General features: G+C 32.0%; 1 protein-coding gene across 2 annotated transcripts in view; it reads left to right on the top strand.

Moving 5' to 3' along the window:
• The first annotated feature begins 3,737 nt into the window (after positions 1–3,737).
• LOC145248829 (proprotein convertase subtilisin/kexin type 7-like) overlaps positions 3,738–20,623 on the top strand; it is a 159,518-nt gene continuing 142,632 nt past the window's right edge. Inside the window, exons 1-2 of one of the 2 annotated variants that reach the window (XM_080110525.1) lie at positions 3,784–4,006; positions 12,889–13,055. The gene's annotated coding sequence lies outside the window, so the exon portion shown is untranslated. Of the gene's footprint in view, positions 4,007–12,888; positions 13,056–20,623 lie in introns of both variants that reach the window. The other variant, XM_080110524.1, reaches the window with a different exon arrangement.

Here is a 20,623-nt window from a genome sequence, read left to right as displayed (position 1 = left end):
ATCTTCAGGAGCGCTGCATTTACATATTGGTGGGGGAGTAAGCTGATGCTGATGCCTCGGTTTTTCCTATATATTTTTATGCTTATTTGCTAGGTAAATGTCTAAACATTCTTGTAAAAATAAACTTTATTCAATTTTATTCTTTAGAAAAAATAATTCATGAGTATGCCAAACACAAATTTATCAAACAAAGTCACTTTCGTTTAAGAAAAAAAAAAAAGGAAGTCAACTTCATACCCGATGTATAATTTGGATTTTTTTTAAATAATAAACGCGGTTTTTCCGATATATTTTTATGCTTATTTGCTAGGTAAATGTCTAAACATTCTTGTAAAAATAAACTTTATACAATTTTATTCTTTAAGAAAAAATAATTCATGAGTATGCCAAACAGAGATTTATCAAAAAAATTAGTTTTGTTTTAAAATCGAAATCATTGACTTCAACTCCGTTGTTGGATATTAAAAATAATAAACACGGTTTTCAATATATAATTTCATGTTTATTCGCGAGATAAAAGTGTAAAAATAGTTTGCTTTTTACTGTATAAAGTTGTTTTTATGACGGAATGAAATTTGGCTCATGGCGTACTTTTTGGCAAGCTGGCGTCCTGGCGTCCCAAAAAAGAATCACCGTTTCTCTGCCAATGCTTTTCCAGATGCGTTTTGTCAAACTCGGGAATTTGTACGGAACTTTGAATGAGGCTAACTTGTTTTCATTCTACCAGCCATAAGAGCAATCTAGTTCAGTGTATTAAATAAATGGTTCTGTTTGAAGTTCCATACAGATTCCCGAATTCGGCGTAAAGATTCCTGGGTTTCAGTTCGCCAAGATGCATCTGCAAAATGATCGGAAGTTATATCAACCAAAAAAGTAGTCCAAACAATACAAATTATCAATTCTCATTAAAAATTTAATAATAATAATAATAATAATAATAATAATAATAATAATAATAATAATAATAATAAACGAAATATTGTTTAATTTTGGTTCAACTACACTATAATAGCGAACTTAGGAAAACGAAAAAATCAAGTGTCTGCGTTTTGTGTCGATTTCAACTGAAAAAGCAATGATATCTACTTATATATTATTATTATATTAAAAAAAAAGAAGAAAAAAAATGAGCATTCAATCTTTATCGTAAAAACAACCGTCGCCATATTTTTTGGGGAAGACGTGACATAAAAAAGGGAAGTAACAAAGCAAAACGCAGAGTTTATTAAAAAAAAAAAAACAACAACAAAAAAAATAAAGCAAAACGCAGAGTTTATTAAAAAAAAAAAACAACAAAAAAAAAAATAAAGCAAAACGCAGAGTTTATTAAAAAAAAAAAACAACAAAAAAAAAATAAAGCAAAACGCAGAGTTTATTAAAAAAAAAAACAAAAAAAAAAAAATAAAGCAAAACGCAGAGTTTATTTAAAAAAAAAAAGCAAAAAAAAAAAAAAGCGACAGTTACATTTTATTCACCTCCCTTTGGAACTCTTAAGTGTTTTTAACCATACATTTTATTTTCGCTAATTTTCGTCAAAAAAGGTTTTCTTTAATATTTTTTTTTTTTTTTTCAGCTTATTCAGATTGGCACCGATGGTGGCATTTAAAATTAAAGAAATGCCTGTATGATGTATATACCAGTCACGGGACGAAGATAAAAAATGAGAAAAAAAAAAAAATCACGCAAGTAGTTTTTTTTTATTCAAGAAAATCAAATTTTACTCTGTTTCGATGAAAAAATTGATCAAGTAGTTTTTATTTATTTATTTATTAATTTATGCAAAACAAATTTGCCGTTTTTTACTTATAAGTGGCAGAGGAGACCATGTTTTACTAGAGAAGGGAAGATAATCAGTGTAAACACTTTTTGTGTCTTACAATTCGATGAACAAGAGCAGACAACTCTAATGTACGTGGGAACTGTCAAAATAATCACTGATTATCTTTCCTTCTCTAATAAAACATGGTCTCGTCTGTCACTTATCGGCAAAAAACGGCAAATTTGTTTTGCATAAATGAATAAATAAAAACTACTTGATCAATTTTTGTGATTTTTTTTAAATATAAAACCTTCATTGCATGACAACTAGGTACCATATAAAAGTTTTTCTCTATTTTTGTTTATCGCTATAAGTGCCAATCTGAATCAGTAGCTTATCGTTTTTCATATTTGGATATACTTATTTCTTTAACATGACCATTGGGTTGCCTTAAAATTGAATATTGAAAATTTCGAATTTCGCCATTATAGAGTCGTTAACAAAGGTTTATAAAAGTACATATTTTATTAATTGACGATTTGAATTTAAAAAAAAAAAAAAATGAAAAATTTCAAAATTTTAGACTAATTTGCCAAAAAGTTTCACAAAGCTTCAACAATTTTCGTGATTATCTCCCCTTGAACTGAGTGGACCCCCTTCAAAATTGAAAAGAAATAATTTGTTCTAGCTGTCTAAAATGCTGAGGTTCCAAACATGTTTATTGTTTATTAAATTGTAAATGTGTTATATTCCGGATCCAGTTTATATATATATATATATATATATATATATATATATATATATATATATATATATATATATATATATGTATATATATATATATTACACAGGCATCACCACATTATCAAGGCCAAGAGACCACTCAAGAATAAGGGTTAAAGAGTGTACAGTAGAAATTGGACAATATAGTAGTTGTTAGTAATGAAAATTCTGTAAATTTGTTAACTTATATGGAACGGCTCATCAAGAACTTGTTTACGTTAGACTTGAAGACAACCATATTGTAGTCAGCTAGAAAGCAGGAAAACGGAAGACAATTCCACAGGTGTAAAGTTCTAAGAAAGAAGCTTTGTTCATGGAATCTACGTTTAGGTTTAGGCACAGATAAAGAGTGGGGGGGGGATTATTGATAGTGTTTTCAGCTAGACGAGTGTTTCTTGTGAAAGTTTGGCGAGGGGGGACTATAGATTGAAGCTCAGTCGAACACTTTCAATGAAAATAACCATACATCAGAGACAAGCTCGCAACATCTCTTATCAACTCAATACTACATTTAGTGACATTACCTAAAAATCTTGTGTCAGTTAAGAAAAATGACGAGATCAGAGATAAGTTTAGAAGTCAATTTCTAAATGGCAGCATACATACGAACGTAAAAACAAAAAAAAGTTGTCAAAAAACAAATACATAAATAATGTAATCGACGGAAAGATAAATTATTTTCTACCTAAAGAAATAAGTTTTTAGTGTTTTTATTCAATGTAAAATGTTTATTCGGTTCAAAAAACAATAACGCTACCAAAGAACAAGAAAAAATGGCCGCGATGTCTTTGAAGTCTCGACAAAGACTTCAAAATAAAAAATAAAACAAAATGGTGGTAGATCCACCCAATAAATGTTAACGTGACGACCACCATTTTGTTTCATTTTTTTTTTTTAATGATTATCGAGACTTCACAGACGCAAAGCGACATCGCGACCATTTTTTTTCTTCTTCTTGTTCTCCGATAGCGTTCAATATTGTTTTTCACATTTACATTAAATAAAAACACCAAAAACTTATTCAGTTAGGTAGAAAGGCAACTTATTTTGCCTTTGATTAGATTTATTTGTTATATATTTGTTTTTTTTTTTGTTTTTTGACAACTTAACGATTCATATTTATGCGATCAGTGTTTAGATTTTTTTTTATTTTTTTAGTCCTTCTCACGAAGCGGAATTTATTTTACGCGGGTACGAATTTCCATTTGTCACCGTCGATAACGGTGTCATGTATTTTACACGGTGTTTGGCCATGAACAATGCTTTGAAACTGGAAGCACCAGCAAAGTGACTAAACTAAAAATAAAATACTTTGGACGTTGGAGGTGAGAGAACCACCTGCATTGTCATCTCGCGTTCAGCAATGACTCTATTTACATAACACGCCCGGATTATTTGCCAAGAAATGCAAATGATTTGAAAAGAATCAGGACTAACCATCAACCGTGGACATTTTCTCAACAGGTAAAAAAAACAAAACTTGATTTAAATAAAAAAATAAAAATTCTTTAATAGGACAGAAGCGCGTGCCTAAATTAATATTTGTACTTTTTATTTATTTATTAGTACACATGGACCATAATACTTGGCTTTTAAACTTTAAGGTGATTAAATAAGCATCTTAAAGTTTAAAAGCACTGCTTATTTAAAATCAAACCTATTAAAAACAAAAAAGGTATTTTTTATGGCTTGCTCCAACGTAGTATAAACACCTCCAACCTCCATGTTAAGCACGGCTTTCGGAATAAACAGTGCCAACCTCGAAAGCTGTTCTTAATGTGAGGAGTTTGGTGGTGTTTATTCCGAAAGCCGTTCTTAACATGGGGGTTTGGGGGTTGTATTTATTTGCTTCTCCACTGAGCAAATTAGGCACAAGGCCCTTTTTGGTATTATTATACAAACACCGTGACAGGGTTAGGGTTAGGGTTTAGGGTTAGGGGTAGGGTTAATTCGCTGTCACGGTGTTTGTATAGTTTTACCCCGTTTTTTAATGTGGGGAGAGGAAGAAGGGGAACTGGGAGCTGGATAGTGAGAGCCAGCTGGTTGGTATACCCCTCCTACATAGACCAAAAGATTGCCACAAAGGCAATGGTTTGGGGGTGATTATTCCGAAAGCCTTTTTTTTTTTTTTTTTTTTTTAAAGGTGTGGGTGTGTTTATACTACCCAAGTTGCAAAATAAATCTTTATGATGGATGTGATGTACCAGTTATGGAACGGATTCCAAAAATCACGTAACTAACAACTAAGAAAATTCAGATCTTTTTTTTCTACGGTTTTGAGCGACTTTAATAAATTATAGCCATTATAAGGCTGATTTTGATCTTGATAGTTTAAATCGCATTGTATTCCTTTTATTTATAAAACATGGCGGAACAAAACAACGTCTCGCTTCATCATAAACTTTGATTTTCTTAAAAAAAACAAAAAAAACTACTCGATCAATTTACGTAATTTTTGGAAGATGACATCTTTGTTCCGTGACAAGTGCATACATATATGATTTATTTAATTTTAGATTTTGTATTTTTTTTTTTTTAATAGTTTTAATTTTAAATAAGAAAAATAAGAATCAACTTCAAAATTACAGGTGTGTTTTACAATAAACATTCGTATGAAAAAAAAAAAAAAAGGTCCGAAAACAAATAGGCAAGATAAGATACTCTTCTTGTATGTAGAAACTTTCCAAAACTTTCCATGGATAAATGACTATATGACAGTTTTCAAATTTCGAAGGGTCATGAAGTAAATATTTTACAACTATTAACAAGGATTAGTGGATTAGATTTTGTAATATTATTGTGCTCATGCACTTATGTTACCATGCTATTTTATATTTATATATAATATATATATATATATATATATATATATATATATATATATATATATATATATATATATATTCAAGTTAAAGTCAAGTTTCGCGATATCTGTTTTTTTAATTGTTAAGTACAGAACAGTTACAAAACAGTAACACCCTCCTCTGTTAAGAATGGTTTTCTAAATTATAACGTTATTTCAGCACGATAACATGAGTGCAAGTAAGTACCAGTATTATTTTAACGGTTAATTTTAATACTTTATGCTATTGCATTTTTTATTTTAATAAATAGTAAACAAGGGACCGTGCTGAAATAACGTGATTATTTAGAAACTCGGCGGACCTGAACGAGCTTTCCCCCTGGGACGTAAAAGAGCTTTCCCCCTGCTGTAAAATTAATTTCTTTTTACGTTTTCTTATTTTTTCCGTGGATTATCGTCGATGACAGACTTAACTTTCTTATTACCAGGATTTTTTTTTAAGTGTATTACTTTACTTCTCCGATTAACTCCATTTTTTTTTTTTTTAAATCTCTCATGAAAATGTGTGCGGCCAGACACACCTTTTTCCGTGTTTGTTTTCTATTTTACTTTTTGGCTAGCATTGCTAACCGGACTTTGGATTGATGATAGGAGGGCATGCTTTTTTTTTTCTTTTTAGTTGAGAATAGAGTAGTAGCTCTGAGGATGGTCTTATTTACTGCCCTCCCCACGAGGGTAGAATTAGACACAAGGTTGGTTTTTTAATGTATGTATGGAAAATCTAGATTCCGTCATCCCCCAAGATGGACATTGAGGCAATTTCTATTTTTTTTAAATTTATTTATTTTTATCTTGAGTTTAGGATTTTTCTGTCACTGGCTAAGGACGGAATTCGTACAACACTTTGCTTTGCTGTTAGCATGGAAAAATCGCATAACTGAAACCTCTACTAATAACTAATCGAGATTCGAGCACTCTTGGAAAGGACATATGCCAAATTATTGCATAAGATTAAGCGGTTCAACCTAATTTAAAAAAAAATGCATAAAAATCTTTACAGAACTAAAAGGTCATATTCCCAAAATCACGTAAATTTATCACAGAATTTTTTATTTTTTAGCAATTTTGATAGTAAATCGTTACAAGGCCGATTTTGATCTCGATAGTTCGAATTGTGTTGTCTCATTATTCATTAAACATGGCGGATCAAAACCCAATGTTTTGCTTTGTCATAAAATGTACTTTCTTAGAAGAAAAACTATTTGGTCAATTTATGTGATTTTTTAAATGACATTTTCGTTGCGTGCACAATAAAGATTTTTCTGTATTTTTTCTTTTTCTTTTTTTTTATATCGCAAGCAAGGCACATTGCCACTTTGGTGTAGGGGGCTACTATCAGGGACATAAGCTACTGGGGTACTATGTAGGGAGTTTGGCAATAAGATGTCTGTTCACGTTACATTTGAACTTCTGCATGTCAGTATAGTTGGGCTAGCGCTAGCGGTTCTGGGGAAGAAACTACTGAAGTAGAAAGCTCTTCTACATCTAGGGATCTCCACTGTGTAAAGGGTGGGATTTAGCTGCTTGCTGGGTTTGTCGATGGTATTTACGTCGTGAGGGCACAAGTGCTTGCAGTTCGTCAGAGCATTCACCATTAAAATACTTACAGAACAAGCAGAGGGACGCAACATTTCGTCGTTTTGTTCATGTTCTTTAATTGGATTGAATTCTGAACTTGAAGCGATTAAACCCCGATGTTGATGATTTGTCAAAAACTAAAATTCTAACCATTAAAAACTCTGTTTCATATCCGCTTACCAGTAAATGTGTAGTTTAACGGCGTAAATTATTTGGCAAAAAAATTATAAAAATTATTTTTATATGAAACATTATTTAGACCCTAAGGCTGAAATAAAAGCAGGAAAAATTTCATTTTAATCATTGTTTTTCATAATTTTTATTAAACTAAATGTACGACATTCGAGGCCGCCCTATTGCTTTTAAAATTTGCCCTAAGGTTTGACAGATTGGACCTTTTTAAGGCCAAATTTGACTCCTTTTTTTTTTTTTTTTTACGCTCTATCATGACCCATGTTTTTGGCCACCACTTTTTTTTTGTAATCAAAGAGCGTAAAAAAAAGGGCCAAATTTGGCCTTGAAAAGGCCAATCTGTCAAACTTTAGAAAGGCCAGATTTTAAAAGCAATACGACAGCCTCGAATGTCGTACATTTAGTCTAATAAAAAATGATGAAAAAAAAATAATAAAATTTTTTTTTCTGTGTTTATTTCAGCCTTAGGGTCTAATGCTTTTTTTTTTATAATTTTTTGTCTGTTAAATAATTTACGTTGCTAAAGAATAACATTCAACAATCGTTTTTTTTTTATATAAAAAAAAAAAAGATTTTTTATAAACATAAAGTTTTATCAACCAGAACGAAATAATTTTTAAGCAAAAAAAAGTCACTTTGATATACCTTTTTGGTATTATTTTTTTTTTATTTTTTTATTTATTTTTTTTTTTTTTACATAAGTCCAACTTACCATTCACATTGGAAATGTTGACTTTTCGGGTATGCTTTCAACGAATAGACACCTTCCAACCTTTCCATGTTAAGAACGGCTTTCGGAATAGATCCCCTCCCCTCCCCCACCATGTCAGCATATGAAAACCTATTCGTGGAGTTAGACCTAATGTAAAAATGTACTTAATTTAAAACGGAACAAAATTTAAATTTCCATTCCATTTTTACAACAACCATAAAACAGCGCATTCTCCGCAAGTTTTACCGACTTATTTTTAATAAGTTAATTCCTAGGGTTATTCAGCTCTGTTTTGAATGAATATCACACTTAAAAATATCGCTGACGGGTAGTTTTTATGATATTAAGACCTTTATCCAACTAGCGGAACCTGTGTACTGGCGTTGCCAGGTGGAAATATGGCACAAAACCAGAACAGCTTTAATGACCCCCAACCCCCAAAACAAAATAACCTTTGATTATCTAGTGCATCATTATATGTGAGTTATGTAAATTACTGACTATGAATTAACAGCTAAAAATATTAACACGGATAGATGGTGGCAGTTGCTAGTGGTAGCCAATGTCGGCTCTAGAAAACTGTGGGCACTGGTGGCAGTAGACAAAATGAAAGCATCTTTCTTCCACTGTCTTGTGTTGTCTGGCAGTGGCAGCTAGTAGACTCCACTGGCTGTCATTGTTGGCAATTGTTGTTGTTTTAGGGCATTTACTTGCTTTTACAACTGTCATTGTCATCTAGTGGCGGGCACTGTCATATAGTAGCGGTTATGACTTATCTGTGGTAACTGGAGGATAGTGATCTTTTTTAGGTGGTTACTGTTACATGAAGGTCTTGGTGAGCACTGTCGGTTATTGCTATATTGGGGCAGTTACTTGTGGGTACTGGATATCTTCACAACTTTGTTATAGTTATCAAGTCTTGATGAATGGCGACCATGACTGAGGTAGAGTTTGTTGCATTAGTGTAGGTGTTATATTGCAACATGTGTTTTGTAAGTATGTAGAATACTGACGCTGCCATATTTTACATATGTCTAAATGAACATATTCTATACAGTAGGTATTGTTTAATTAATTGTTAGGTGTCTTCTGTATTAACACTGGGTCAGTAAATAATAACATTAGTATTTCAGCATGATTCATATTCTGCATAAGTACCCATGTGTGATATGGTAATTGTCTGAATGCAATCCAGCATATTTATGCACAGTTTGTAAAAGTATATAGTTTCTAAAAAAATATATTTGTTTTTTGGAAATATTTCTTAACATGCTCAATTACATTCTGTTAATGAAAGTGAAAACCTGCACCAGCTATGGCAGCAATCTGAAAACCTTGCTTATAGTACGTTATCCCATGTACATTTTGGAAAAATCAAAATGAATTTTGAAGCATTTAAACTAATGAATTGAAAATTATACTCGAGGAAATCTCTTTATTCAATCATTAACGTGTCCCTTAAACATTCCGCAAGAAATATAATACAAAGTTGAAGATGAATTAATAGTGTGTCCTTTAAACATCCTGTAAGAAATTGTGTTTTAAGTTTTATGTAGAAGACAAGAGATGTAAATAGAAGATTACCAATAATGTGTCCGGTGAACATCCCATAAGAAGTTCTGTGAGTATTGTTTGAGGTAAATATTCTAATAATTGGTGTCATGTTGCTGTTTGATTGATACCATCTTGTTTTGTGTTTAACTATTTGAAAAATACTGGAAACTGATATTCCCTTACACTGAGAAAGGCAAGCGAACAGCCAATGGGATTGGCTGGATTTTTTAAAGGGAGCATTCATTATTTTATGAATTGAAAACGAAAAAGGTAATATTAAATCTATTTATCGATGAAGCAAATACGGATGACGATGTAGTAAAACTTGTGAACAATGTAGAAAATGTCCTGGTTACAAATGGGAGAGTGAGAGGAGAAAATAATTAGGGAGAAAAAATTGTAATACCTCTGGTAGGTAGACATAGTTTGGATTGTGATATTTTTAGGAATTAATATACGATTTTATAACAGATGCCAGTGACTGCAAATATGCACAAAACCGACATAAGATAGTGGCTATTAGTCTGATGATAATAAATTTATATGTGCTGTTTTCATTTGCCAAACTGACGTTTTTTTTTTGTAGAGATGTACTCCATATTGTTTTCACTGGTTGTCCATTCAATTTTTATGCATGTGCACAGAAATATGGCAATCAGTTAAAAGAATATGGACTAAATTTCAAGTGAAAACATTATGTACTTGGGTATTATTGTCGAAATTAGTATCCATCCATAGCCCTTGAGCCCCATAGGCCATCTACAACTTTGTAGATGCTTTTGTAGCGAGGAGTTCTTTTTACAGGGTGAGGGTGCTGGCCCCATGCCCAACCTTCCCAGAAGTGACATACAGTGCCTAGCCTTCCCAAATGGTCACTCATCTGGTACTGGCTAGACTCAACGTTGCTTAATTTTAGTGATCTGGCAAGAACCGGTGTGTCAACGTGATTGTGCTGTACCAAAATTAGTATTTATTCCAAAAATTACGAAACATGGTTCAGTAGAAAAATAATTACAAGTAATATTAGAATTTATCGCGTTTTAGCGTATGTTGAAATGTGGAAGAGTTGTGCAACTAATTCTGTATGACAAACTGACTTATCCCCCTTGACTTAAGGTTCTGTCATTTTTCAACACAAAATACCACAATCTAATTATGGATTAATTTTTTGGTTCGAAATACTTCCAGCACATCTACTCTTTTTCTTTTTTTTTTTTTTTGTATTTTTGGGAATTTATATTAATTTCGACATGACACGTAAGTACATCATGTTTTCACTTGAAATGCGTTAGTCTAAAAACATTAATAATCTGCACAATCACCTTTTCTTTGCTATAATAAAGTGTTCTAATTTTTATAAATTACTCGATCAGGAAGTTTGTTGTCGAGGCAAATTTGGAAAGAAAAAAAAAAACTGGATAAATTGCTTGTTTGTGTTTTCTGATAGAGTAGTATACGAGTTAAAGGGTGGCGTTATCGTTCTTCCTTATCTCTTTTCTTAATTTGTTTATAAAGATGGCAACTGTATATATATTCTGGTTGAGTTTTCATTTGAACATTTCACTTGTATGACGAAACTTGCTATAACTTTTAATCAAATAAGGTACAAATTACTTAACAAAGCCCTCCCGATCTCCTCACGTTATTCTTTTGAAAGAAACCCATTTTTAAGATGGAGAGGGCAAGGTACTTTGTTGACTATTCTGTTCCTTCACGATTTGATGTTATTATTAAAACATAGTTTCAGTAAAAAGAAAAAAAAGTTGTTTGTTATGCGAAAAGTTTTTGCAAAAACAAGTTGCGATTTTGTTACAGTCATTTGGACCCTCGACAATTGCTTAAAATTGAAAATTAAACAAAAAACTGGTAAAAATCCATCTAATAAATGTCGCTAGTCATGCGAAAATATAATGGTCTACCAGTATTTTTATTTGGATGCGATTATGGACGGTCCAAATAACAAAATCGCCATTTGTTTTCATGCTAATTTCACAGACTTGATACTACTTTTGTTTCAAAGTAAATAAACATTTTAAAATAAGTTAAAACATACAAAAACCTATCCATTAAAGGAAAATTTTATTTTTATTGGAAATGGTGTTCAGTGCATCAAAAAGCATTGCAATATGTTGATATATTTACTATTGTATTGGTTATGTTGTTCTAAGTAGCAGCAGCAGTGAATGTTGTTTGAGATATTAACTCTTGATTGAACAAAAACTTGAATCAACAGTTTACACATTTAACACAATCACTTAACACAACACATCACTCAGCCCAAGGTTTAACTCGTGAATAGGGCTATGACAACAGCATATTCTTTTCATTGTTTTGACTCCCGAGTGTGTATCTGTTGATATCTTATATGTTTTTATATAGAGTGATGTGGTCCTCGGTTGATTAACTGTGTCTAATTATGTCGAATATATACTCAAGAGTCAAAACAATGAAAAGAATATGCTGTTGTCACATCCCTATTCATGAAACAACAAATTTTGCCTAAAATTTGTTGTTTCATTTATCATCTTAGTCTCTTTCGAGGGTAATTCACCAATTCCAATGCTTCTTTAATACTTTGATACCTTGGTTCTGTAGAACTATTTGTCTTTGACATTAAAATACGCTTCGGTTTCTGATATCACTTCACCATTGGAGCTTTCTTTCCCTTGAGCATTCTTTTAAGGTATGTAAGCAGTCGGTAGTTACTGGGATCCATATCTGAAAAAAGAGGGAGTGTGAATGCAATTCAAAATATTGCTTTGCCATTGTGTGATAAACTCCTGCCGTCGTGCATTGTCTTGTTAAAAGGGCACCTTTTCCCTTCATTTGTATTCATCTTTTCCTCCCAACATAACAATAATGCTCTAAAATATTTGCTATTTATGGTTCTTCTATTTTTAAGTTAATCAATGAACAAAATATCTTAAAGATCCCAAATTAGAAAGACCAAAACATTGCCTGCTCATGTGTGTGTCTTTGGTTGGGGGAATGCATTAACACATATTGTATGCAAAAAAAACCAAAAAAACTTTCTATATGTTGCATTGAGATGGTTGCAAACAACACTTTGAATTGTCAACGAATTGTTGTTTTTTGATTGACTGTGACCAAATGTGGCACTCACTTTGAACACCAATTTCTTATTGACTAATGTGCATACAAAATAGTAACATCTTCAGCTTTCTTTCAAAAACTTGCAACAGTTGCTTCACTTAAACTAACAAACCAATTGGAATCACATTTTGACATGTGCCATTTTAAAATTAGTACTTCATAAAAATCCAATTTTTTTTATTGGTCAGCTATATGTCAGGCCCAGAACTTATTATGTGATGTGTTATAGCACAAAGAATATTCAGTTCCCAGACTATGCACATACTATAGAAAACCAAACATAGCAATTTTCTTTCTATTGTACCTGTTTTTTTTTTTGTTTTTTTTTAACAGTGCACATATCAAAATCCAGTTTAATCCTCGTAAGGAAAGGGAGCAAAGACCCTTCAAAAACAAGAGACACACACAAACTTCTGTACACCCAACGAAGCATGCACACGCATTGCTCACTGAAGGCATATATACAATTCGTACATATAATGTCTCACTAACAAAACCAGGTACGCTAATATACACACACATTCTTTTTATCTTCTTACATTTACACTAACAAAAAATGGACATGGCGCTATCCGAAACAAACATGATTATTTATTTTATCTTTACTAAAAAAACATGTTCATTTTTTATCAGAATATTTTCAGATTCTTTTGAACTCTCATTTTTTATGAACACTTTATTTCATACTAGCAGAGGTACCCTGTGTTGTCTGGGTGTATCGAGGTGATGTAGTAAGGAACCCCGAAACAACAGGTGTTTTATTAAAAAAAAAAAAAAAAAGTGGGAATAGCGGTGTGTGTGTGTGTGGGGGGGTTAAAACAATAGTAGGCAACCCGAGTAGAGAGAGTTTTTATTTTTTTTTAAAGTGGTAGTAGGCAGGCAGGCTTGAACCCATAACGAGCTTCAAAATGATACTGATCTCATCAGGATCCGTCGTGTGTGTCGAAAGTTTTTGTACACACACATTTTTCCTTTTATATTATAGATTGTCTGAACAAATTTGTCAAAAACTAAGCATAGATTGTCATTCCTCTATTCTTTTGATAAAGCTCTATCTTTCAAAATGTTACTGGGCAATGAAGATAATGTTGCAGGTTCAAATACGGGTATCGACTTTTAATTTTGAGATATGGATAAGCATTAAAAATTTTTATAGACAGAAGTCTAAACATGAAGCATATGGTTTTTATGTGTGTGTCCTTGTCTCTCTCTCTTTCTCTCTCTCTCTCTCTCTCTCTTAAACATTTAATAAATAATTCATTAAATAACTGAAAAAAGTTTAGGCCATCTTTTCTTCTACTTGGTGTTGTTTGGAAGCAATGAAATTGTCATTATCAACATTATTTCTCCTCATACTTTATTTTTGCGCTTGTGCACTAGTGATGTTAAGGCTTCCTTACTAACATCACAGTACTGCATTTGGTAAGTGTGCCAGGAATGTGACCGCCTTTTCTTGTACTCTGAGTTGTATGATTGCCATTATTACCACTACTTGGTTATATTTTGTAAGTAAGAATATGAAGGGAGTGGGGTACAGAAACATTTCTTTTACAAGGAGTCGTCTGAGAGCAATAGATGAAAATTACAGTATTACAGTTAAATCTCTTTGGACTATTTTCCTTTTCAGAATCATTCTTCTTCATATTACTGTAAAAACGTGTTGAGTAGGAGAACAAAAGTATCCAGGATTAAGAATGTCATTGTGATTTGTTCTACTCTGTGTTGTTCAGGATCAATAAATGAGATTACAGTAGTACATTTTAAAATGGATAGCTTGAGTAAATGAAGTCTTGATTTATTTATTTATTTGCAATACATTAAAACAAGAGAGAAGAATGGATAGCAGTTGAGAAATGGAGGGTTGTGGTGAGGAAAGAGAGAAAATCAGTTTTTAAATTTTGCAAAAAATAAAAATTGTTTAAAAAAAAAAGTATCTAATGTGATATCTTCTCTTGGTGCTTTTTATTCAATTCTTGATCAGCAATACGTTTTATTTGGTTTCAGTCTTAGCGTTCCTGTTTTATTCGCACCCAATTTGTTTCTCTTTTTTGTAAAGATGTCAGCAACAGCTGAAAAGCCTGCTTCTACTAGCAAGGTTGTCAAAAAAGATATGTTCATATCATTTCTCTCCATGCAACATATATCCTCTAGCCCAGTAATTTTCAACCTTTTTTTGCTGGAGCAGAACCCCATGGAAACATTTCACTGGCTCATGGGACCCCCTATGCAATAATTTAGTTCTTTTATGCAAAAAAAAAACAAACAAAAAACCAGCATTGAAAAAATAACATGAAATGGAGCTTGTTAACAATGGGCATGCTAGTGTATTCAGATTACATTTAGACGTCGTTTTGGGTAATTTTCGAACGTGTGTGTGTCTGTAGGAGGGGGTCGGAGACATGGTCATAGCGCTTACATTTAAGAGAACAATATAAAAAAATAAAAAAAACGATAAACACGCGGTGAAAAAAAAAAATCGCAAAATTTTAGTTGGTACCCCCCCCTCCCAACCCACTCAACTAATAAATGTTACCTTGTAAAAAGAAATGTCTGAGTGACACAGTTGCCATGATGATAATACTAATTAATAATTTGAGGTCGATATTGAGTTTCTGGGAACACTAATACTATTATACGATAAGCTATTAAAGTTTAGTTTATCATTATGATAAATAATTCAAGAACAGTTTTAATGAAAAGGAAAAACTGAAATTAAAGAATCACGAATGTCTTTTTTTTTTTCTTTTTGTGTCATTTAAAAAGTTTATATATTACTTGCTTAACCAACGTTTATTCTTTTAAAATATTTGTTTTTCTTTTTTTCTTTTGAAAATCATTCTTCTGCTCACATCTGCCAATATTGTCCAGATTTAATCTTCCTCTGTGCCCATCAGTACTAAGCTTGTCATTAAGACGTGCATTACACATCCATCGTGTCACTTCATGCAACGCATGTCCTCAGCCCTTACTGGCCAGCTTTCACTTCCATACATCATCACACTGCATAAATGTACCTGATAGACACTTTCCTGGGTTGACAACAGTTCTACTGGTTATTAATGACAGAATTTCCTTGTACCTGCTCAACCCTGTGCTCCAATGTTATCACCAAAGTAACAAAACTTGTCGGCAACCTCAATAGCTTGGCCATACAGATATACTTTGCTCACATTTGAGTTCTCATCCATCTCCATGGTCTTACACTTTTTGCATGCAAATTCTTTGTCCCCCTCTCAACTTACCAGTAATTCCGCTGCACTTCTTATGGGCACAATGTCACAGTGTACCATAAGTGTCATAAAACAAATCGAGTTGCACCTGAGAAGCAAGAGAGCTTTCCAACACTGCAATTATTCATTACTTTTGTTTTGGTCCTTGACCTTTTGGCTAGGAACAAAGTGTAGTATCTGTTCTGATGCTGCACTTCACCTTTTTTGTCCTTGGTCAGTGGAGGAGAAATCCCTCATGACTAGGTGTGTCAGAAATTTCGTGAAAATAGTGAATAATTCCACCCCGTCTTTCCAAGCTTATAACTCCTCGAAAAATGTAATTCAAGCCCTAATTTTTTTTTCAATTAAAGGAGCAAGGACCAAGGTTAAAAAAAAACAATGTGTTTTTTTTTTTTTTAAACGGTTTTAAACTTCGGACTTTACAGGTAAATGTCTAAAAAACAGTTCTTTTTTTTTTTTTGTTTTAAATTTGAATATATTATTTATTGACCTTTTCTCTTCAATTTGTGATATATAAGACTTTGGTACATAAATTAATTATTTACTTTTTAATAGATATTTCAAAATGGGAGGCGTGAATTATTCGACCCCCTGTCTTTCCAAGCTTATAACTCCTCGAAAAATGTAATTCAAGCCCTAATTTTTTTCAATTAAAGGAGCAAGGACAAGGTTCCATTAAAAAAAAAAAAAAGAAAAAACAACGTGGTTTAAAAAAAAGGTTTTAAACTTCAAACTTTACAGGTAAAATTCTAAAAAACACTACTTGTTTTTTGTTTTAAATTTGAATATATTATTTATTGACCTTTTCTCTTCAATTTGTGAGTAAATTAATTATTTACTTTTCGGTGAGTATATTAATTTACTTTTTAATAGAAATTTGAAAATGGGGGGGGGTGAATTTAAAAAAAAAAAACGTTTGTCTAAAATATTATATTCGGTTTATTGGAAAGAACATAAAATTTCACATTGACCCTAAAAATATCGTAAAAATAGAATCAATAGAAAAATTTTCATAGATTTTTAAAGTTTAAAAATTGAAAAATATTGAGTTCGGAAAATTCATTACTGTTTTAAAAAAATAAAAAAATTTCTATTACTTTTTATACAACTTTAATAGTTTATTTTGGAAGTATAATCCATAAAGAAAATAAATAACCCACTTTTAACAGAGAAATTACGAGATTTTTATGTTATTCGCAGTTTCGTGTTAGGGGTGTCAAAAATTCCTACAAAAATTCTGATACACCTACCTCATGACTGAGGCCATTTTTTTTTTTTTTTTTTTGTAACCATCCAATATGCCCCTTTTTGGGGAGCTGGATTTTCCCACACATTAATAACCGACCGTGTGTCTAACCTTGCCCTCATGAGTAAGTAAGTAAAGAGGAACGTTCATTCTCAGATGTTTATTTTCCATAGCATTTCTCCAAAGCTTTAACTTAACAAGTAGGTCATCCAAGCAAGTACTAAATCAGCATCCAGCATCTCTTCCAGACAATCCATATGAACTCTCTGTTCAATTTTTCTAAGACTCAAATAAAAAGCAACTGATTTGGTACTCGACTATAATGTACTCCTACTTTTAACATTAAAGCCATCACTAAATGTGCTGATAATTCTAACCTGACATTAAGCATTGCTATAGATTGTTTGAACAGCCATCCCCAACCGCATAATTTGGCATTAAAAAAAATAAACATGAATCTGTTATGGATGTATGTGTGTTGGAAAATAACGCAATGTCATAAAACTAAGTAAAATAGACAAACCAAACAGAAATGGATACTACGGATAAATATTTGAAAATATTAAAGACTTGATGCACAAAGAGTTTTACCTGTAATATTTCATAAACAAACAAAAGTCAAACATGTACTTGTAGTTGGTTGGGAAACTGACTTTCGCCTGAGTTCTAATCTCTTTTTCTTCTCTGTGCGTCTAAAACCGATTAGAATTTCCATGAACTTAGTTTCTTTCCAAGAACTTCCCTTTATGGTGTAACATTTTCATAACAAACAAGATTTAAACAAAAGGAAACCTAGTCTTTTCACACAAGCGTGTATTCGCTGCACTTGTGGTGTTTTTGCAAGTGAGCAATCAGGAAACATCAATTAATAAAAGTAATTTTTACAGATGTGCGCGATTGCTATTGGTCTTCTCTGTTCATCGATTTTCTATGTATGTTGTTCTCCATATAGTTGCATTGTTCAGTGGCTGTTGATCAGCTGTTAATTTAGACAAATAAAACATGTATGGAGATTTGCTGAGTTTTCAAATTTTATCCTTGAGTGGCTTTCGACCTTTGTATGTGGTGAACCATTAGTATAAAAATAGTTTTTAGCAAAAAACGTGATACACTGGACGGTCAGGCTATCTTGCACTTGCCACTGTGCCTGCTAAACCATGAATGGCTGAAGTTCACGTGCAACGTTTTCATAACACAAAGAAGCACATGAATTTTTACAACAAACATGCACTCATTGCACACGTGTTGTTTTTGCCAGTCGGCAATCAAGAAACAAATCAATTAATAATATTTTTTTTTTTTTTTACGATTTTCATCTATGTCATTTCCTGTATGTTTGTGTCGTCCAATAGTTGTTGATCGACTGATTAATTTAGATGAATAAAACTGATGCATGGTAATGTAGTGGAGACTTATCAGCTTTCAAAGGTTTTATTAAAGAGGGAAAATTTATTCACAAGGGAGAGACTAAACGAGAGGCTTAAATTGATTCCTTCTTGTTTGATTTTCTTAACTTTAAAATGGTCGATTAATGGATAGTCTCGAGGAAATATTCCTTTAGATTTCTATATTGTTGAGTACATCTTGTCTGTCTGCATCCTTATAACTTAAAAACCTGAAACTCTATTCTGCCCTCTGAACATGTGATGTAATTCCTGTTATATTACTCAATACCATAATTTCTAGTGTGTTTTGTCTAAAGAGCTACACTAGCTGTAGGTGGGTCTACTTCTGTTTGCACCCAGGTTGTTCTTACATGTACTAATGTAACCCTTGCCAAAATTCATACTAGTTAACACAATCTCTACTTGTTGGCATAGGGTCCCAAATCGATAACCTGAAAACAGTTGATTTGATATCTGATAAAACTAAACCAACCAATTAAAGTAAATTAAAAAAAAAAAAATCATGGTATTGACAGTTTTTATTGCTGAAAATTATATTTAAAAACAAGTGTAGGAATTGTTTTTCATCCCGAAAATCAATTTGAGGCCATTTTAAATCGACTACAGGAAACTCGATTTTTCCAAAATAAGACTAACAACAGATGTATTTTATTTTTATTTATTTATTTTTTTTTTAGTAATATGATATAATTTGAGAAAAACGTCACTCACACACACATAAAAATGTCTTTATTTAAAAAAAAAAATGTAATTTTTTTTTTATTACAATTATATTCCTATCAAAGCAACTCTGTTATTTAAATGTCTTTTAAAATACTAATATATAGATATATAATTTTTAAAATATAATTATCCACTGACACATGTTTCGTCATCTACGACTCATCAGAGTGGCTGAATCGTAGGCGACAAAACACGTGTCAGTGGATAATTATATTTTAAAAATAATACATATGCCGCTCCCCATTTGGGGGTAGGGTACCAAATTGGTCAAAGGGAAAATTATTCCCAACTCACATTTAGGTAAAAATGGAATTCGTATAATTCGTATATATATATATATATATATATATATATATATATATATATATATATATATACACTAGCAGGGGTGCTCGGCGTTGCTCGGGTGTTTGGAGGTGTGTGCTGTGCAAAAAAAGCAAAAAAACAAAAAAAATGGTTAATTTTTTAAAACTTTGACCCCTATTATGACCCCTTAAAATTTATTGTTCGGGCTCAAATCACTTTATTAAGTTAGATCCATGTTCAAGGAACCTATATCTAAAATTTCAAGTGTCTAGACCCAAAATTGTCGGAGGAGTTTGGTAGAGTTCTTAAAGGTCAAATCGTTGAAATTTGACCCCTTAACAGCCAAATTTCTGGCTGACACCCGTCACATCGATTTTCCCAAATCTCAGTACCCGGTATTTCAAATTTCGAGTCTATAGACTAAAAATTGACAGAGTTATTGTGTAGGGAAATGTACACAGACACACAGACAGACAGACAGACAGACAGACAGACAGACACATTCACTTTTATAGATATATATATATATATATTAGTAAGTTATAAAAATATATATTGCAATTAAGCTACACAGAATATTCCGCGTTTCATCCATGCTAGGATTCGTCAGGCTAACCTGCTATATCAAAGCACCCACTGTTGATTTTATATATCGAACCTTTCAGCTTGTGTGGTAATAAAACTTCTCAAATGCACTTGTGATGTTAGGCTGTGTAAGGTGTTAACTTTGGCCCAAGTCACCTGTCCCTTCTTTCATCGGATTTTTCAATTATCGATACTTATTGAAGACATTCCAATACAAAACCTATCTAAGAACACTGCCAGACACATGAATTTTCTTTGTGTGAAATTTCATAAAAAGCAGCCCAACTGTTTCCAAGTCATTAGAGAATGAACCCAGAAAGTTCTTTTCGTATAATAGTAGCTATATATATATAAAGGAACATCCCTTATAGACTGTGCAATGACTGGGCCAATTTTTATGAAATTTTACATAAATTTACTTTATGTATGTATATATATATATATATATATATATATATATGCTAGTGTTCTTAGATAGGTTCTGTATCTGAATGTCTTAAATAAATATCAATAAGCGAAAAAATCCGATGAAAGAAGGAACAGGCGATTTTGACCAAAGTTAACACCATACA

This window comes from Euprymna scolopes, chromosome 27 (assembly GCF_053919585.1).
Source record: "Euprymna scolopes isolate OS-2025 chromosome 27, ASM5391958v1, whole genome shotgun sequence".
NCBI lineage: Eukaryota > Metazoa > Mollusca > Cephalopoda > Sepiida > Sepiolidae > Euprymna > Euprymna scolopes.
Note: the sequence above shows the minus strand (reverse complement) of the source record. Positions and strands in the feature narration are given on the sequence as shown.